Consider the following 22,430-nt stretch of genomic DNA (forward strand, 5'->3'; position numbering starts at 1 on the left):
AGAGAATTAACTCCCTCACTGCCGAGAGACACAAAGCACCAACAAGTCAGCTGCGAGAAGTCAGGCTGTGTACTCGTGACGATCTTTGTGGCAACACACTCGTGACAGTACCCCCCCTTCTACGAGGGGCCTCCGGACCCTCAGGGCCAGGTTTATCCGGGTGAGTCGTGTGGAAGGCCCGAACTAATCGGTCTGCGTTAATATCCGACGCAGGAACCCACATCCTCTCCTCAGGACCATACCCCTTCCAATGAACCAGGTACTGAAGGGACCGGCGATTAAAGCGTGAATCAATGACCCTCGATACCTGGAACTCCAAGTTACCATTGACAACCACTGGAGGGGGAGGTAAAGGTGCTGGTACCACCGGCGCCACATACCTCTTAAGCAATGATCTGTGAAACACGTTGTGAATTTTAAACGTAGGGGGAAGATCAAGACGGAATGCCACCGGATTAATAATAGAACTGATTCTGTACGGCCCGATGAACCTGGGACCCAATTTCCAGGAGGGAACCTTAAGTTTAATATTCCTGGTAGACAACCATACCCGATCGTTCACACTTAGGTCCGGACCAGACACTCTCCTCCTATCAGCCATACGTTTGTATCGGTTCCCCATAGTATTCAGATTCTTCAGCACCCCTCTCCATACTGAAGCGAGTGATGAGGAAAATCGTTCCTCCTCAGGAACCCCCGAAGAGCCCCCCCTACTGAAAGTACAAAACTGGGGGTGAAAACCATATGCCCCAAAAAACGGGGACTTACCAGTGGACTCGCTCCGCCTATTATTAAGAGCAAACTCTGCCAGAGGTAAGAAAGAAGCCCAGTCCTCCTGGTTCTCTGACACAAAACACCGGAGATATGTCTCCAAGCTCTGGTTCATACGTTCCGTCTGACCATTGGTCTGAGGATGAAAAGCCGAAGAGAATGACAACTGCATCCCCCGCCGTGCACAAAACGCCTTCCAGAACTTAGACACAAACTGAGACCCCCGATCAGACACCACCTCGGAGGGTACCCCGTGAAGCCTCACAATCTCCCCAATGAACACTTGCGCAAGAGTTTTAGCATTAGGGAGAGCCGGAAGAGCGATAAAATGTGCCATCTTGCTGAACCTGTCCACTACAACGAGTATGACCGTTTTACCCGAAGACGGAGGGAGGTCCGTAATAAAGTCCATAGACAGATGAGTCCAAGGACGCTCCGGGATCTTCAAAGGTAAGAGGGCCCCAGACGGACGGGTATGTGAGGTCTTAGAGCGCGCACAAACCCCACAGGACGCGACAAAAGTTACCACCTCCTTATGTAAGTTAGGCCACCAAAACCGACGCGAGAGGAGATCCACAGTTGCTTTACTCCCCGGGTGTCCTGCAAAAACAGAGTTATGGTGTGCCTCGATCACCTTTTGTCGCAACTGATCTGGAACAAACAGTCTCCCTGGAGGTCCAACAGGGGCGTCCCCCTGAGCCTCCAATACCTCCTCCTCCAGCTCAGAGCATACTGCCGAAACCACCACCCCCTCCTGAAAGATAGGAATCGGGTCGTCCGTATTCCCGGCCCCCGGGAAACTACGAGATAAGGCATCCGCCTTTACATTTTTTGACCCAGGACGATATGTAACGACAAAATTAAACCTGGTAAAAAACAATGACCACCTAGCTTGTCTGGGATTCAGACGTTTCGCGGACTCCAGATATAGCAGGTTCTTGTGATCGGTGATGACGGTGACCGGATGAACTGCCCCCTCCAAAAAATGGCGCCACTCCTCAAAAGCTAACTTAATGGCCAAGAGTTCCCTATTGCCGACATCGTAATTCCTCTCAGCGGACGACAATTTTTTAGAGAAAAAGGCGCACGGATGCCACTTACCAGGGGACGAACCCTGTGACAATACTGCTCCCACCCCTACCTCGGAAGCGTCTACCTCTACAATGAATGGCTGAGACGCATCAGGTTGAATGAGTATGGGCGCCGAGGCAAAACATTTTTTCAAAGAGGAGAATGCTTGACAAGCCTTGTCAGACCACCTAGAAAAATCCGTCCCCTTTTTAGTCATGTCTGTGAGAGGCTTAACCATGGACGAGAAATTACGAATGAACTTCCGGTAATAATTAGCAAACCCCAGGAAACGTTGTAGTGCCTTAAGGTTCTCTGGCCGATCCCACTCAAGAACTGCCCGCACTTTCCCAGGGTCCATACGAAAACCGGACGCTGAAACCAGGAAGCCTAAAAACTGGAGTTCCTGTACAGCGAACACACACTTTTCCCACTTGGCATACAGTTTATTATCCCGCAAGATCTGTAACACCTGCCTAACGTGCTCCTGATGAGACACCAGATCCGGCGAGTAAATTAAGATATCATCCAGATATATGACAACAAACTGTCCCACCAGGCGGCGAAAGATGTCATTAACAAAGTGTTGAAACACCGCCGGGGCATTAGTCAGACCGAATGGCATGACAAGGTTCTCATAATGCCCCTCCGGAGTGTTAAACGCCGTCTTCCACTCATCCCCCTCTTTCATCCTAATCAGATTGTACGCCCCCCTGAGATCCAACTTAGAGAACCATTTGGCGCCCACGATCTGATTAAAGAGATCGGGAATAAGTGGGAGCGGATACGGATCTCGGACCGTAATCCGATTAAGTTCACGGAAATCCAGGCAAGGGCGTAGGCCTCCATCTTTCTTCTTAACAAAGAAGAACCCCGCAGCCACCGGTGAAGATGAAGGTCTAATATGCCCCTTAGCCAGACTTTCTGAGATATAATCCTTCATGGCCTGCCTCTCAGGACCAGAAAGGTTATACAACCTAGCTTTAGGTAACTTGGCCTCAGGGAGCAGTTTTACAGAACAGTCATACACGCGATGAGGAGGTAGTTCCTGACACCCTTTCTCCGAGAATACATCCTCAAAGTCCGCCAGAAATGGAGGTAAGACCCAAGGAGTAACCGCACCAATGACCGTGTTCATGCAGTTTTTATTACAGAATTTACTCCATTGGCTTATCTCCCTGGTTTGCCAATTAATAACCGGGTTATGCTTAGCTAACCAAGGAAGGCCCAACACAATAGGAGTGGGAAGTCCCTCCAACACGTAGCAAGACAACAGTTCTTTATGTATTGCCCCCACTTGAAGTTTTACGTCATGCACAGCTTGCAAAAAACTTCCCTGACCGAGAGGCCTGGCATCGATCGAGAATATGGGGATGGGTTTAGCCAACTCACTCAACCGCATACCTTGGACCCGGGCAAACCGAGCATCAACCAGATTAGCCCCCGGCCCCACTATCCAGAAGAACAGATATCCTCTCAGTTCTCGTACCCACCACCACCTCCGCCGGTACGAGAAACTGAGACGAACCTAGGGACGAAATACCTACTCCCAGATTGCCGTCCACCACACAACCTGGGATTAACAGTTTTCCGACGACTCTTCACTCTGCAAGGAACGGGATGGACACCCCCCAATAAAATGTCCCTTTCTCCCGCAGAAGAAACACCTTCCTGCCTTATGGCGTACCACCGGTCCCCTCCCCCGAAATGATGTCCCTCCTAATTGCATAGGCTCCTCTGGACTGACCAGGGGAACCACCATATGAGGGGACCTTGTAGGAGGTGGAGTCATCACAGGGGGTAGAATTATCCCGCACCTCTCCCGAAGCCGTCTGTCCACGCGAATAGCAAGGGCCATAGCGGCTTCCAGTGACACGGGAGAGTCATACTGTGCCAACACATCCTGTAATTTGTCGGATAAACCATGACAAAACTGGCTCCTAAGAGCCGGGTCATTTCACTGGGTGTCCGTGGCCCACCTACGGAACTCCGAACAGAATTCCTCCGCCGGACGATCTCCCTGCTGGATCCTACGTAACTTAGACTCAGCAAGGGAGATCCGATCTGGGTCATCATATACGAGTCCCAGAGCAGCGAAAAACCTATCCACTGACTGGAGAGCCGGGGAACCCGGGGGAAGAGAGAACGCCCAGGATTGTGGGTCCCCTTGTAGGAGCGAGATGACAATTCCCACCCTTTGTTCTTCACTCCCCGATGACCGAGGCCGCAGCCGAAAGTACAATTTGCATGCCTCCCGGAAAACAAAAAACTTGTCCCGCCCCCCAGTGAACCTATCAGGGAGAGCTACTTTAGGTTCTGGTCCGGCTGGCTCCTGAGGATGCCAAACCTTGGACCTAACGTCCGCCAGCTCCATGGACAAACTCTGCAATTGCCGAGCTAGACCGGCTACTGGATCCATGGTAGCTGGAGAAAAACTAAGTTTGGTCGGTGAAAATGTCACGCTGTCTCCGTATACTGGAGGTAGGGGGCCTAAGCTGACCCTAAGCTGGGGCCCTGACTAATCCCTCAACCTGGAGGTACTGTTAAAGGTACAGAGGTCTAGGCCGCCAGCGTAACCCCTACCTCCTGAAGATCCCTGCACCACAGTAATCTAGTCCTGAGAAGAACCCCGATCACAACCAAAGGGAACAAGACATAATATGCCCAAACACAATACTTAGACGAACGAGACAGTACAAGGGACAAACCAAAACCACCTTGCATACAAACAACTACTCAACTACAACAGAGGGAAAACCAACGGGAAAGGAGATAAATGATAAAGCGAGGAAAGGGAAAAACACTTCCAAATACACTTATCTCAGCAACTCCAAACACCACGATCCGCTCTGTCAGTCTGAATGAAATGCTTTCACCGACACCTCCCAAACAGACCAGCAGGTATATGAAGGAGTCTCACTACAGAAGTATTGATTGCAGCTGGGCGAGGCTGGACCTCATCTAGCCCAGAGAGAGAGAGAATTAACTCCCTCACTGCCGAGAGACACAAAGCACCAACAAGTCAGCTGCGAGAAGTCAGGCTGTGTACTCGTGACGATCTTCGTGGCAACACACTCGTGACAGTGGTAACACCAGCTGGTGTTGAGCGCTGTCCGACATCGATAGCACCACCTTTGGATCAAGGCAACCTAACATGTCCGCCTACATCTTCCTCACAGACCGGCAGTTTGCCGGGGACACCCTTATCAACCCCGTCTAAGCACAATAGCCAGCCCTCGGTCCCTCAGATGTGGACAAGTAAAAGACCATTTCCTCCTAGCCATGAGAAAGCTAAGAGGTTGAATTTCACCATCTGCAAGCTCTTGGCTACAGAAATGCTGCCTTTCCGCCTGGTGGACACAGAGGATTTTCGAGACCTTATGTCCGTCACAGTGCCCCAGTACCAGATGCCCAGTCGGCACTACTTCTCAAAGAAAGGTGTGTCTGCGCTCCACCAGCATGTCGCACACAACATCACCGCTTCTTTGAGAAACTCTGTGTGTGACAGGGTGCATTTCACCACAGACACTTGGACGAGTAGGCATGGACAGGGGCGTTACATGTCACTGACTGGGCACTGGGTAACTATGGTGACAGCAGGACAAGGGGCTGCTGTCCAAGTCTTGCCGTCCCCACGAGTTGTGCGTCAATCCTCTTTATGTCAAAGTTCCTCCACTGCTTCTGCCTCCTCAACCTCCTCTCGGTCTTCCACCTGCACCCAAAGCCTGTCTGGTCATGCCACAAGCTTTCTAACTGCGCAGAAGGGATCCTGCACACCTCCTTACTATGCTGGCAGTAGGGCTCAACGTCATCAGGCGGTTTTTACATTGAAATGTCTGGGAAATGTGAGTCACACAGCTGAGGAGTTGTGGTCAGCTCTGGAGAACCAATTTCATGAATGGTTGTCTCCACTGGACCTGAAACCAGGGAAGGCCGTGTGCGACAATGCTGCAAACCTGGGTGCGGCCCTTCGCCGGGGCAATGTCACACACGTGCCTTGTATGGCTCACGTGTTGAACCTGGTTGTCCAGCAATTTTTAGCCCACTATCCCAGACTAGATGGCCTTCTGCAGAGGGCACGGTCGCTGTGTGCTCACTTCCGCCGTTCGCATCCCGCAGCTCAGCGACTTACATCTCTACAGAAGTCGTTGGGCCTGCCACTTCACCGGCTAAAATGCGATGTGCCTACCCGGTGGAATTCAACTCTGCACATGTTGCAGCGACTGTGGCAGCACCGACAAGCCCTGGTGCAATACGTTCTGACGTATAGCCTGGGCCAACGAGATTCAGAGGTGGGGCAAATCACGCTGGAGGAGTGGTCTCAGATCAGGGACCTATGCACCCTTCTGCACAGTTTTGAAATGGCGACGAAGATGTTTAGTGCTGACGATGCCATTATCAGCATGACTATTCCGGTGATTTACATGCTGGAGCACATGTTAAACAGAATTCGGAGTCAGGTGGTGGCACAAGAGGAGGTGGAGGAAGTAGAGGAGGAGGAGTTGTATGCGGAAGGGCTAACATCTGCAAGGTCCAGACGGTCGGCAGCACCAAGGCGGCAGGCATGTGAGGGTGGGGGAGATGGTTTTACCAGGGCGCATGGTAGCAGCCAAACTAGTGAGGAAGGTGCAGGAGCCCAGGAAGAAGTGGAGGACGAACTGATGGAAGACTCATCAGATGAGGGAGACCTTGATCACATTTCTGTTGTGCGAGGTTGGGGGGAGAGGACAGAGGAAGGAAGCATGATTGTTACCTCGCCACCAACACAACAGGGACTTGGTGCTCCTGGATGCGCAACACACATGAGTGCCTTCTTGCTGCACTACCTGCAACATGACCCTCGAATTGTGAGAATTAGAAATAATCCTGACTACTGGGTTGCCACACTGTTAGATCCCCGGTACAAAAGTAAATTTGCAGAAATTATTCCTGCCATAGAAAGGGATGCACGCATGCAGGAGTATCAGCAGAGACTGTTGCAGAATCTTACATGTGCTTTTCCACAAAATACCAGTGGTGCACGTAGTGAATCTCACAGTTCCAACTTGCCAACCGTGGGACCGTCAAGTGTTCAGCACTCAAACCGTAACAGAACCACAGTATCTGGTGGTAACATCAATTTTGCGGAATCATTTCACCACTTTTTTAGCCCATCCTTTGCAAGGCCACAGGAGAAAAGAAGTCTGACACATAGTCAACGCCTAGAGACGATGGTACAGGAGTATCTCCAAGTAAAGATTGAAGCCACGACTGTGTCACTGGACCCTTGCTCTTTTTGGGCTTCCAATCTGGATAAATGGCCGGAGCTAGCCACTTACGCCTTGGAGATCTTGTCATGCCCCGCAGCCAGCGTTCTGTCTGAACGTGTGTTCAGCGCTGCTGGTGGTGTGCTGACAGATAAGCGCACGCGGCTCTCCACTGATAATGTAGACAGACTTGTGGCACCCCAGGGGTCTGGTCTCCACAATAATAGCAATATTATGTCTGAGAGCAGGTGGGAGGTCTCTTGGTCAGCAATCTTATGCATGCCACACCTCCTGCCCAGTCCTGGGAGGGGAAGAACTTCCCCTATATAAACCTGGGGCTGAGGCAGGGTTAGAGAGTTCAGAGGGAGAGTGCAGCCAGGAGGGCTGACAGGGAGCTGTGGCTCCGGCTGGGCCCAGCTCCTGGGCCATGCCAGAAGTAGAGAAGAGAAGCAGCATAGGAAGAAACAACAGGTGCTCTGTGGGAGCAGTGTTACATGGAGTCAGGGGCTGGCAGCTGCAGAGCTCGCCCTGACTGAGAAGATTTCTTACCGGACCCGGAGTCCGAGGCTGTGGGGACTAACTCCTACCCAGCAGCAGAATCCGTCAGGCAGGGGATTTCAGGTCCTCTGGCCAAGAAACCCGAAGGCACGGTCACACGCATGGGACCAGCACCTCCGTCATGGAGCGGAAGCTACTAGAAGGCCCCGAGTCACCGGCCATACGGGTGAGCACCACACGGTACACTCAGGGACGTGGACTACTTATACCCGCCTCTAGCAAGGTAGCCAGAAGAGTACAGTCAGTTTGGGAGGCCTACAACTCCGCCTGGCCAGGGGAGATCCCATCTGCTCAAGGACTGACCAGGCCCCGATCGCTAGCCAGTACTCCGGGAGGGTCTATCTTTGTCACCAGTAAAGACCCTGAATCACACCGCATCGTCTCTGAGTGATTCCTGCTACCCCCATCATCCACGTCGGCTGCCCTGAGGCCATACCCCTCCCGTTGGGGGTTATACCATCTACGCTGCACTATCCTACCACCGGCCTCAGCGGTCTGCCCTGCAGCGGCAGCTCCATAGCTGCATTCAACGGGTGGCGTAGTCGTCCTACATCTACCGCTGATAGCGCCACTTAGTCTGACTCCCTGGGCACGGACCGGGTCACCGCCACGAGACTACAACCCTCAACAGATCCGGCTCCGGGTAAGCTCCCGCGTGCGCAACGCTGCGCGACACAGGCCCAGGGGTGCGTCAGACTCACGTTCATAAAGATGAACAAATCATGGATCCGAAACGACTTTTCTACCCCTGTGTCATCCTGGGGAGAGTAAAAGCTTGATGATTGGTTAAAATCACCCTACCAACCGTTTTAAGCTTTCAAATTACTAATCATGTTTATCTGTATCTTGACTGGAAAATAATTTGGGCTTTGTAGCAGTGTGCAGCACTGATCCTATTAGGCCATCTATAATAAGCTCCACCAGATTTAAAATTAAAAATAATTTTTAGCTGCATCTAGCCCAGAAAATAATTTTGGGGCTCCAAGATGCGCAAGACACATAAGTGCCTTCTTGCTGCACTACCTGCAGCATGACCCTCATATTGTCAGAATTCGAAGTAATCATGACTACTGGGTTGCCACACTCTTAGATCCCCCAAACTTTTCGATCAACCTTTTCATTTTAATAAAGACCAAAAAAATGGTCATTTTTGAAATTATAAGCATTAGCAGGTTGTTAGAAACTGAAATCAAACAGTTTTCAACTCGAAACTTTATTCTAGGTGATGTTACATTATCACATAGGACCCCTTGTTCGAAAGGAGCTTCTGAACTCTCTCGTCCATTGAATTTGTCAGGTTTTGGATGGTTTCTGCTTCAATTGTTTTGCATGAGGACAGAATACCCTCCCAGAGCTGTTGCTTAGATGTGAACTGCCTCCCGCCATCATAGACACTCCTTTTAATGATGCTCCAAAGGTTCTGAATGGGGTAGAGGTCAGGGGAGCATGGGGGTCACACCATAAGTTTGTCCCCTTTTATGCCCATATCAGCCAGAGATGCAGATGTTTTATGTGCAGCATGAGATGGTGCATTATCATGCAGAAAAATGATCTTGCTGTGAAATACACGGTTCTTCTTCTTGAACCATGGCAGGAAGTGCTGTTTGAGAAAATCCACATACATTATGGAGTTCATCTTTAGCGCCTTCAAGGATCCTAAAGGGGCCGACAATCTCTCTCCCCATGATTCCAGCCCAAAACATTACTCCACCTCCTCCTTGTTGGCGCTGTAGCCGTGTTTGCGTGGGGTGTCCATCAACCAGCCATCCTCCACTCCATCCATCTGGACCATTGAGCGCTGCACGGCACTCATCCGTGAATAAAACAGTTTTGAAATCAGTCTTCATGTAATGTTTGGCCCACTGGAGCCGTTTCTGCTTGTGTGAAGTGGATAGAGGAGGTCGACAGGATGGCGTATGCACAGCTGCAAACCTCTGAAGGACCCTGCATCTTGTTGTTCGGGGGACGTTGGAGGCACAAGCAGCTTCAAAAACTTGTCTGCTGCTATGACAAGGCTTTTTTGCCGCTGCTCTTTCAACCTGACGTAATTGCCTGTAGGAAAGAGTCCTCAATTTGCCCTTATCAGCACGCACACGTGTGTACTGTGAATCAGCTACATACTTCTTGATTGCCAAGACACTTCATCCTGATCATCGCACAATGTTGATTGTAGTCATGCCTTGACCTAAACACTCCACAATTTGTTGCTTCTCAGCAGCCGACACATCCTTTTTCTTTCCCATTTTGGCAGAAAATGTAGGCTGCTGAATAATGTGAGAGAGCCTTCTTAAGTAGTCTTGCCTTTCATTGGACACACCTGACAAACTAATTAGCACTGGTGTCTGCAATTGCTTACAGTGATATAAAGAGCCCTGACACACATAACCATCAATGAGTTTAACTGACAAACAAACAAATTCTTCCCTTATCACTCCTAAACACTTTTTGCATAATAATTTGGAACACAGTGTACATGTGCTTTTCCACAAAACACCAGTGGTTCACGTAGTGAATCTTACAGTTCTAACTTGCCAACCGTGGTCTGTATGGAGTTGTTCAATAAAGGGCCCAAAATTAAGATAACATAGATGGGAGAGGTCTCTATGAATAGGAATTCCTAAGTATTTGATACCCTGTGAGGGCCAGGCAAAGGGAAAGTTGGACTGGATGGAATCCTATATGGATTTGGGGAGGGAGACATGGAGGGCCTCAGACTTCGCTGCATTGATTTTAAAATTTGACCATGTAACAAAGTGATCTATTTCAGCCATAACAGCATGGATGGATATATGTGATTGAGTGATATATACTAGGACATCATCAGCAAATAGAGAGCACTTGTACTCGGTGCCTCCCACCTCAATCCACCTAATATTGGGGTTATGGCGAATTGATGAGAGCAGGTGCTCCGTCACTAGGATGTATAAGAGAGGGGACAGAGAACATCCCTGCCTTGTCCCATTGGTGATTGTGAAAGGTGATGAAAATGTTCTGACGCGCCCCCTGGACCTTGGGACACCCGGAGCCAGACCCTTTTTGGTGGATGCTGGTGGTTGTAGTCTCCGTGGCGGCAACCCGGTTCCGTGGCTCAGGGCGGTCAAACCAGTGGCGGAACTATTTATGTGGTTTTGATGTTTAAATGTCCGACTACGCCACCCGTGGATTGCGGTCAGAGTGAACCGCCGCTCCAGGGCAGACCGCTGAGGCTGGTGTTGTGGGTGCAGCAGAGCGTAGCATAACTCCCCACGGGAGGAGTATAGCCTCAGGGCAGTGTATGCGGAGGATGGGGGTGATGGTGCAGGGCAGCAGCAGTAATGACACGGAGTCAGTGATGCAGTCCAGGGCCTTTACTCACAGTTCTTATTATCCAGACCACGTCTGCAGGTAACGGCTGCCCACGTCGTACTGTGCTCACCAGGTGAGGGGCTCAGACAACTCCCAGATAACTTTGGAGCGCTTCACAGGACCCCCTTTGTGTGTCCTTTGTCTGGCCTTTCTTACCAACCCTTCTGTCCGGCTGCCTCGGGCCTCCTCTTGGTAAACTTGGCGCCAGTTTCCCTGACCCTATGTGGTGCCTTCCTAGCGGGTGTAGCGAGGGGCTGCGCCACATAAAATGTCACAGCCTCCTGTTTCTAGCTGAGGGTCGTTTCCTGCCTCCACTAGTTTCGGGGACCGGTCTCACCCTTTGGCCTGACCCCTCCACGCAGGTGGATTCTGGCGTGCGGTGGCGACTCGCCCGTCCGCACCCCTGAGATCCCTTCGTTCCTCGTTCCTGGAGCCTTCTCCGCTCCTCTTCCTTCCTTCTCCCTCTTCCAGGCCTGGGACTCTGTTACTAGGCCCGCCTCCGGAGCAGAGCTCATGCAGAGCCCCTGCTCCCTGCCACTTCTGCTCAGACTTCTCTGCACTGAACTAAGATGGTGCCCACCTTTTATACTCCCTTCTCAATGCACCCAGGAACTGCTTCCTCCCTGCTCCTGCACTACAGGGTTCCCCTTCCTCAGTGTTCCCTCCCCCCACTCCAGCCAAGGACAGGGACTGTCGTGCCCATCTCAGGGGCATATTGGTCGCCCTGCCCCACGGCAATGTGGTGTAATGCATGCAGGTGTCGGGTCCTGATCCACACTACATCCTTACCTGAGAGTGAGATATCACACCTCTGGGTGAGGTGCAATACCTCTGTAGCAACCGAGCCCTCAGGGTGCTACAGTTCCATTTATCTTCAGCCTAGGTGACGTATTGCGATACAGGGCCGTGATTTTGGCTATAAAAGGGTCCCCTAGACCCCTACCCCAAGCTTTTTAAGAGAATCATATATGGCGTGCCAGGAGACTCTATGGAATGCTTTCTCAGCATCCAACGAGAGTATCTAATTACAAATTTTTAACTGCATCTAGCCCAGGAAATACTTTGTGCCTAGTAGCAGGGTCTGCTAGTCAGCGGATTATCCCGGCTGTTAAGCAAGCTACACCACCTGTAGTTTGGACACTTCATTTTTTCAAAGGAAATGCTTCGGGACCACGGGATACTCAGTGAAGAGCATCAGGAGGCACCCCAAGGCATAGGGGCTGGGACTGGCAGTAGGATGCCTTGCGGTGGACAGCCGAGCTCGATCCTTATAAAAGCTTTTTAACTGCAGCAGCTTTAGTGGACGCTACTGGAGCTGGAATTACGCAGCTGCTGGCATGAGACTTGCCCTCCAATAGATCCTTGTAAATGGATTTAAAGTGTATTCATTCAAATTAGAGAGACAATTTAAATTAAAAAGCTTAGAGCTGCCTCCACCACAGGGGGGCTCGCTCGACCCACCAGCGGACAGGCACCAGTATTGGGAGAGGGGGGCTGGCCATCAGGGTTCACCGCGGCTCTGGCACAAACCCGGCGACACGGAGGTGGCACGGGCAGGAGCGGACTGGCCGTGTCGGCTTCTCACTTTTTGGATTTTAGAAGGGCATGACATGCCTATATCTGTGTCTCCCCCTCCTTTTACTCCTCCACCTCTTTTATTTTCGCATGACTATATGTACTTGTCACTTTTCCATGTGTTAGTTATGTCTTCTGAGAAGTTTGTCAGCTTTTGGACACCTTTGAAGGTGTTTTCTATGTGTTTCTATGTGTTTTTGTTTGCCTGCCATTGGTTTTAACGGTGTTCGAAGGTGTTCGACGAACAGTTCGACGAACAGTTCGGCGAATACACGGGTGTTCGACGAACCGAACCGAACTCGAACACTACGGGGGTGGCTCAACACTAGTCAGTATAAATGGACTAATACAACAAGTCCCACACACAGCTAGAAGCCCAATATTTTTTCAGAGGTAGATGCAGAAAAAAATATATTCAGTTTGCAACCTGATGGAGGTCTGTATAGATGGATTAATAGAACAAGTCCCACACACAGCTAGAAGCCCAATATTTTTTCAGAGGTAGATGCAGAAAAAAATATATTCAGTTTGCAACCTGATGGAGGTCAGTATAGATGGACTAATACAACAAGTCCCACACACAGCTAGAAGCCCAATATTTTTTCAGAGGTAGATGCAGAAAAAATATATTCAGTTTGCAACCTGATGGAGGTCTGTATAGATGGATTAATAGAACAAGTCCCACACACAGCTAGAAGCCCAATATTTTTTCAGAGGTAGATGCAGAAAAAAATATATTCAGTTTGCAACCTGATGGAGGTCAGTATAGATGGACTAATACAACAAGTCCCACACACAGCTAGAAGCCCAATATTTTTTCAGAGGTAGATGCAGAACAAAATATATTCAGTTTGCAACCTGATGGAGGTCTGTATAGATGGATTAATAGAACAAGTCCCACACACAGCTAGAAGCCCTATATTTTTTCAGAGGTAGATGCAGAAAAAAATATATTCAGTTTGCAACCTGATGGAGGTCAGTATAGATGGACTAATACAACAAGTCCCACACACAACTAGAAGCCCAATATTTTTTCAGAGGTAGATGCAGAAAAAAATATATTCAGTTTGCAACCTGATGGAGGTCTGTATAGATGGATTAATAGAACAAGTCCCACACACAGCTAGAAGCCCAATATTTTTTTAGAGATAGATGCAGAAAAAAATATATTCAGTTTGCAACCTGATGGAGGTCAGTATAGATGGACTAATACAACAAGTCCCACACACAGCTAGAAGCCCAATATTTTTTCAGAGGTAGATGCAGAAAAAAATATATTCAGTTTGCAACCTGATGGAGGTCTGTATAGATGGATTAATAGAACAAGTCCCACACACAGCTAGAAGCCCAATATTTTTTCAGAGGTAGATGAAGAAAAAAATATATGCAGTTTGCAACCTGATGGAGGTCAGTATAGATGGACTAATACAACAAGTCCCACACACAGCTAGAAGCCCAATATTTTTTCAGAGCTAGATGCAGAAAAAAATTATATTCCATTTGCAACCTGATGGAGGTCAGTATAGATGGACTAATACAACAAGTCCCACACACAGCTAGAAGCCCAATATTTTTTCAGAGGTAGATGCAGAAAAAAATATATTCAGTTTGCAACCTGATGGAGGTCTGTATAGATGGATTAATAGAACAAGTCCCACACACAGCTAGAAGCCCAATATTTTTTCAGAGGTAGATGAAGAAAAAAATATATGCAGTTTGCAACCTGATGGAGGTCAGTATAGATGGACTAATACAACAAGTCCCTCACACAGCTAGAAGCCCAATATTTTTTCAGAGCTAGATGCAGAAAAAAATGATATTCAATTTGCAACCTGATGGAGGTCAGTATAGATGGACTAATAGAATGATGCTATGCCCAAAAGATTTTACTTCACTAGGTGCAGTAAAAAAATTGGTATTCTATACACAGGTGGTATATCTTGCAACACAGATAGGCTACTCCACTGACTAACACACTCTGCAATAGGCCAAAAAGGATTAGCTTTGCTAGATTCAGCCAAATGCTGTGAAAAAAACTTGCACAGCACTGGCACAGACCTGCCTGGCAAAAACTGATAGGAACTGATGTAACCTAGTCCTGAAAAGGACTCCAATTACAATTAGTCTTTACTCCCACAATCTATCTATTTAAGAGCACAGACCTGCCTGATAAAAGTCGTAGGAAATGCTGTAACCTAGTCCTTAAAAGGACTGCAATCACAACTATTCCCTACTCCCAAGCTATCTGTAGATTTGTGCGAAAATTGGCTTGAAATTAACAAGGTATAGCGCACACAGCAACAGCGGTGCCGTCTAACAGGCAGCTGCAGCAGTGAGAAAATGGTGGCGACGGGGAAAATGGCTTGGTCTTATAGGGCAAGGACATGTGACATACACTGCCAATGACACATGCCCTTGCTTGTGTGAAAAAAAGCACTTCGCTCCGTGTGTGCGCTGCTGATAGGCTGATAGATTGCACCTCCCCACTGTAAATGCGGGAAAGAGAAAAAAAAAATGGAGATCTTCATTGTTCCTGCAGAGATCCATCCCCTGACCCTACCCCCACCCCGCTGTACACTCAAACTGCGTATTAACATTAATTTTCATCATTACTGAGAAAAAATCCAGTTATGATTTTGGTGCACGAACAGTTATCGAACATAATCTCGAACAGCCGAATTTTTCTCAAATTGTTCGTGTTCGCCGAACGGCTCGAACACCGCCCAAAACAGCTCGAATTTGAGATTGGCGAACAGTTCGAGTAGAACAACGCTCATCTCTAATTGCGAACTGATCAGTGTGAACAGGTTATTATTTGGATAGCAGATAATACTTCCAGTTACCTGGGCACCACCACCTCCGGTCTGTCTTCCACACGGTCAATTCTTAGTAGCCGTGAGTCTCAACCGCATACTCCTCCTCACCCTGATGCTCCTTCCTCCCACATTGCCGAGTGTCGTCAGACAGCAACTGATCCCACACTTGAACACTCTGAAGAGCTGTTCACTGGTCCATTTCCAGATTTGTGCCCCTCGCCTGCTCCGCTTGAAGTGATGGAAGAGGAGATCCCATCTAGCGATGCCCAAATATTTGAACAGCCACGGACACAGGAAGTCGACGCTGGCAATTTGTCACAAGAGGTAGACGATGACGAGAAACAATTGCCAGGAAGTGAGGAGGAGTATCGTGATGCACAAGTGGAAGAGGAGGAGGTGGTGGATGATCTAGTAACTGCCCCAACGTGGCAGGAGGACATGCAGAGCGAGGCCAGCAGCACAAAGGGTGAGGGAGGCAGAGTACTCCAACAGGCAGGAAGAAGCAGTGTGGTGGCCGCACACAGAAGGCAGGCAACACCAACACGAGGGACGTTGCCAGTACGACCTGTAGGTCTTCCAGAGTCTGGAATTTTTTTAAAGACTCTGCTGATAACCCCAAAAAGGCCATTTGCACCACCTGCCATGCCAACATCAGCAGGGTTGACAAAACTACCAGCCTGACCACCACCTGCATGATCAGGCACATGGCAGCAAAGCACCCGACTTTGTGGTGTGAACCCCAGGACCCACGACCAGTGTCAGTGGGTGTCACCACTGCTTATTCCGCTGTTGTGCGTGCAATAGAACCCCCTGTTGTATGTGCAAGGCAATCCCCTGTCCATACTGCATACAAACATGCCCCCTCCTCTCAGTCTTCACTTGCTATGGCAGTTTCTCAAGAAACAGCATCAACGTCCACGTCCCACCGCAGCGTTCAATTGTCCATATCCCAGACATTTGAACGAAAACGGAAATTCTCAGCCAACACCCCACAGGCCACAGTCATGAATTCGCACATTTCACGACTGCTTGCGCTGGAAATGCTGCCTTTTAGGCTGGTGGAGACGGAATCCTTCCGCAACCTTATGGCGGTGGTCGTCACTCGGTACTCGGTCCGCAGCCGACACTATTTTGCCCGGTGTGCCATTCCCGCACTACACAAGCACGTGTCCCAAAACATCTGCCGTGCCCTCAACAACGCAGTTACAGGGAGAGTCCACCTGACAACGGACACGTGGACAAGTGCTTGTGGCCAGGGGCGGTACATCTCCATGACGGCACACTGGGTAAACATAGTGGAAGCCGGGACCCAGTCGGACCTTGGGAAGGAACACATCCTCCCCACACCGAGGATTGTGGGCAATATGTCAGTCAGAGTTTCACCCACAGTGTACAGCTCCTGGCATTATCCTCCTCCTCCCCCTCATGTTCATCCTCCATCTCAGATATCACATCAGTTACAAGCTGGAAGCACTGCAGTACTGCCTCCGCCAAGCGGCAACAGGCTGTGCTGAAACTCATAAGCTTAGGTGAGAAACCTCACACTGCTTGTGAGTTGTGGACAGCTGTGAAAGAGCAGGCAGATCTGTGGCTGAGACCGCTGAACCTACATCCAGGCATGGTCGCATGTGACAATGGCCGTAACCTGGTGGCGGCTCTGAGATGAGGCGAGATCACACACGTACCATGCCTGGCTCATGTGCTTAACCTCGTGGTTCAGCAGTTTCTTAAATCATACCCCGAGTTGCCAGATCTGCTCGTCAAAGTACGCCACCTGTCAGCTCATTTTCGCAAGTCGGCTACAGCTTCCGCCGCCCTTGCTGTGTTGCAGCAGCGTTTGCAGCTTCCATCACACCGACTGGTGTGTGATGTCCTCATACGTTGGAACTCTACCCTCCACATGTTGCAAAGGATTTGTGAGCATAAGAGAGCAGTTGTGGAGTACCAGCTGCAACATGGCCGTCGATATTCAGGTCAGAATCCACACATAAGACCTCTGGAGTGGACCTGGATGTCTGACATATGTACCATCTTGACAAACTTTGAGGAGTCCACCAAGATGGTGAGTGGCGATGACGCCATCATTAGCATCAGCATCCCACTTGTCTGTCTTTTTCAACGCTCTCTGCAGAGAATTAGAGAGGAGGCATTGCAGCCAGAGAATGATGAGATGGATCAAGAAGCCGTACCGGGCGATTACACACAGCCCAGCCTCATCTCATCCCAACGTGCATTGGGGGACAATGAGGGAGAGGAGGAGGAGGAAGAACAGGAGCTTGTATCATGCGCTGTAGGACAGGGGGGAGAAGGAGGAAATGGAGAGCATGGTCAGTCATCATCTTGGTGAGGACATGGAAGTCTTGCCCATTACCAGTCTGGCACGAATGGCTGTCTTTTTGATACGCTGCCTTAACCGTGACCCTCCCGTTGTCAAAATGTTGGATGACAGTCATTACTGGTTGGTGACACTTTTAGACTCCCGCTACAAGGAGAACTTTCACTCTCTTATTCCTGAGGTGGAGAGGTCTACAAAAATGGGGCAGTACCAGAAGGCCCTTGCTGCAGAACTGTTAAAAATTCCCATCTGAACACATTAGCGGCAGAGGTCACAGTTCATTGCCCAACTAAGGCATACATGCGAAGGAGACGCAACTCCAATCCAGCAGAGGCAGGGGAACACTGTCAACGTTCTGGGGCAGTTTTCTCAGACCCTCCCTTCGGACAGACCCCGAGGCGTGGGGTACTCTCACAAGGAGTGGAAAGTTTCAAAAGATGGTGAGGGAGTACCTTGCTGACCGTACCAGCATTCTCCGTGATTCCTCTGTGCCTTTTAATTATTGGGTATCCAAGCTGGATACTTGGAATGAACTCGCTCTGTACGCCTTGGGGGTCCTGGCCTGCCCTGCCGCTAGCGTGTTATCGGAGCGTGTTTTTAGTGCCGCTGGGGGAATTATAACTGATAAGCGCACTCGTCTGTCAACTGACAATGCTGACAAGCTGACCCTTATCAAAATGAACAAGTGCTGGATTGGGCCAGAATTCTCATCACCACCAAATGACAGCAGAGCAACATAAAGTCAAATCCACTGTTATTTAAGGAGGTGTATTTGTGACGCCCAGCTGCGCTTGGTATCACAGATCCTAGAAGGGTGTATTGAAGGATTCCTTCACAAGAGGCCCCCATAACCATTCACACATCTCCACCTTCCACCTCAGACCACCAGAGGGAGCTCGTTAGGGATAGATCAATAGGGAAGGTGGAGCCAGGCAGCAGTCAGTCTATTCTGGAGTCAGAGTCGAGTTCAGTCTGGTTTAGCAGTGAGTCCAGTGCAGTCTGAGAAGAGTTACCTCAGAGGACAAAAGCCTGTTCCAGCTCCTGCAATTGCTATCCTGCAGTGGAGCTTATCCAGATCAAGACTCCGGGTAGCTCAGAGCGGTGAGCTTCAGGTGTGTCGGCGCCATAAGATCGGTGAAGCGTGGCAAGCTACCGTTAGTGTGAGTAGAATAGCGAGGGCCCAAGCAGGCCGAAGGCAAGTGGAGAGTTAGTACATAAGGGGCAGAGGAGCTTAACTAGCTCACCCTGAAGAAGTTACCGGACACCGGGTCTGAAGTTTACCGGGATCTCTATGACCCAGTAAGACATAACCGGAATCCCTGGGGAACTACAAGTCCCAGGATCGCTAAAGTGCTGATACGTAACAGAGCCAGGAGACACATAAGCCCCGCAAGCTGAGGAGCGTGTACTCCAAGGAAAGGCCCTACCACAAGGTCAGCCAGCGCAGGACAGAGACAAAGTTAGGCCTAGCTCCAGGCAGGTCAGAAACTTACTACGCAGAGGCAAGAAACAGGAGGCCCAAAACCCGCTCATTGGGGACGATCCTGACATGCACCCTTCACCCTACAGTGCTCCGGGACGTGCCTGAATTTCCATCAGTAAAAGGTACTGAAGTGACTATCGTGTCTGTCCCTGTTCTTGCTCTGACCCGGCTCGGTCTGGCCTGTCCTGCATTCCCCGTCATACACTGCCCTGAGGCCTAGCTCCACCTATGGGGAGCTATACCACCCAGCTGCCTTATCATTGGCCTCAGTGGACTGCGCAATGTTGGTGATCCTCACCAGAAGCCACAGGTGAAGTCACAAACTCTTTTATAAATTTAACAAATTATCCACCCTTTTAAGGAGAGACCCCAGGATACGGGCCCGGGAGCCGACCACCGCGACATCCCTAAAGGCTAGGCTAAAGGCCCGGGTACCGAGTCATCCCCATTCCCCTGGGCGAGTCATCTCCAACTTGCGTCACAAACAGGATTACGTGCCCGCTGCAACGACGAAGTGTTATGCCCGTTGCCACCGGGTACTGTGCGCCTTTATTCTGAGCTGTGTACGTAAAGTTGTGGTGAAGGTTGCCGCCATTGTTGGGCCGCTGAGCGAGAAGAAGTGCGTAACCAAGGAAAAATTAGAGGCGTACCTGCAAAAGAGCGCAAAGCTTCAGACACGCCCCACGCCTCGACGTCAAATCGGGAAGCGCCAGGTCATGTAAGGAACGTCGCTGAACGCTCTGACGTAGGACGCAAGCGACGCAAGGTCCTGAAGACGACCGTCACCTGCGGAGCTGCGGCTTACCGGAAGAAAAACAAGAAGGTAGGCCACGGTTACCTAGGGGGGCGCAGAGATGTCCGACGAGCAGCAGAACGCCGACCTGCCGGTCAACGTCCCTGAAGTTCAACCCGCGCCCGATGATGAGCAGGCCGAAGCCGCCGCTCCCCCAGCAGCGCCTATAACACCCGTAATTCCAATGACTTTACCGTACGTTCCTGGAGCAAAGTGGCTCCCACAGTACAATGGCAAACCAGATACCCTGTCTGGATTCAAACAGAAGATATGTGGTATCTTAGACATGTACTCTATGACCGGCAAACAAAGAGCCGCCGTTGTATTAGGACAACTGACCGATGCTGCGGAACGGGAAGTGGAAACGTGGTCGGCCGCAGACCAGGAGTCAGTGTCCGCAATATTCCAAAAACTACAGAGTGTCTTTGAGGACCGTACTGAGGCGGACCTCAGGATGAGGTTCTACAGCTGCTCCCAAAAACCGGAGGACAATGTTCGGGACTACGCCTGGCGTCTTCAAGGGGCCCTGCGGGCTCTGAACCAGGTTAATCCAACCAGCATTGAGAATGAGAACAAGATGCTGAAGGAACAGTTTGTCCGGGGGCTAAGGTCTCCAGAGGAAAGCAGGACTGTGCGTTGGTGGTCCCTGGATCATCCAGATGCCACCTTTGACAATCTTAAGGACATGGCTATAAAAGGACTGCAGCCCCTGGAAACAAATGTCATCCAACGTTACCAGGGTGGGGCTACCCCAGTGCCTGCTACACCTACCTTGTCCCCAGTGGCTGCTGAAGCTAAGGTTCCAGCAATGTCCCCTAAAGAACTGAACAGTCTGCGCTCTGAGGTGCGTCAGTTGAGCAAAACCCTGACCACTGTGCTGAGTGCTCTGCAGCTGCGGACGGAGCCAGAGGAAGGAGGGAAAATCCTGCTAGCCAATAGCCCTGAGGATGTCCCCTGGATGCGCAGGAGGAGGAGGCCAACACCGCCCTCGCCGAGGACCAGTGACCAGCGCCGTCCACAGAAGGACCCTGCCTGCTACCGCTGCCGTAAGACCGGACACATCACCCAGAGCTGTACTTTAAACGAGAAAACCATGGGTCCGAGGGCCGACACCCAGGAGTAACCTCACCAGGCCCATCAGACTGGTACAACAGGTTCGTCGGAGGAAGACCTTTCCTGTCCATTGTGTTGGATGGGATCCCGACGCATGCTCTGCTGGACACAGGACACAGGATCTCAGGTAACGATCATGACTGATGTCCTCTACAAGAGGTTCTGGTCCATGGACGACCTACGTCCACCAGCTCCAAATTTGTCTGTATATGCCTCAAATGGACTCTCCCTTAACCTACTCGGGGTTAAGAATGTGACTGTAAAGGTGGGGAGAGTGGAGCTGAAGGACCAGGCGCTAATTGTAGTAGAGACTAATCCTGATGACACCAATCTGTATATGGTACTTGGCACTAATATTGTTGGTATCTGTTTGGGAGAGGTTGTATTCTTACTCCAACAGATAGCTGACACTGCCAAACCAGGACAGAGGAGGGCGCTGCAGAAGGAAATCCGAGTCCTGATGTATTAACAGCAAGTAAGGTTGACAGATAGTGAAATTGGTAACGTGCGGGTAACAGACCCCATACCCATTGTCATCCCCCCAATGAGTGAAATGCTCATCTGGTGTAGAGCTGCTATAGGTCTTAGAGGACAGAGCTACCAGGCAGTAGTAGAACCCCTTTGCTCCGTGCATAGACCCACGCTCTTAACCGCCAGGGGAGTGGTAGATGTACGCAATGGGAGGGTGCCCGTCCGTCTTCTCAACTTAGGGGAAGATGGGGTTAGACTGCCACGTTATGCCACTGTTGCCAAATTACATGCTGTCAATAACAACTGTATTCACGAGGCGGAGTCCTTAACCTCACCAGAAGAAGTGGACGATAATGACCCTGCAACCCAGGTGGAGGATTGGTGTCAACAGCTCCATGTTGGAACAGACACCACTCCTGCCCATCAAAAACAGGGTGTACACCGGGTGGTACAAGAATACAAGAATACTCGCAGGTATTCAGTAAACATTAGAGATGAGCGTTGTTCTACTCGAACTGTTCGCCAATCTCAAATTCGAGCTGTTTTGGGCGGTGTTCGAGCCGGTCGGCGAACACGAACAATTTGAGAAAAATTCGGCTGTTCGAGGTTATGTTCGATAACTGTTCGTGCACCAAAATCATAACTGGATTTTTTCTCAGTAATGATGAAAATTAATGTTAATACGCAGTTTGAGTGTACAGCGGGGCGGGGGGAGGGGCAGGGGATGGATCTCTGCAGGAACAATGAAGATCTCCATTTTTTTTTCTCTTTCCCGCATTTGCAGTGGGGAGGTGCAATCGGTCAGCCTATCAGCAGCGCACACACGGAGCGAAGTGCTTTTTTTCACACAAGCAAG

The sequence above is a fragment of the Phyllobates terribilis genome, unplaced genomic scaffold (assembly GCF_046119375.1).
Source record: "Phyllobates terribilis strain yellow unplaced genomic scaffold, ASM4611937v1 Scaffold_7__3_contigs__length_470593459, whole genome shotgun sequence".
Classification (NCBI taxonomy): domain Eukaryota; kingdom Metazoa; phylum Chordata; class Amphibia; order Anura; family Dendrobatidae; genus Phyllobates; species Phyllobates terribilis.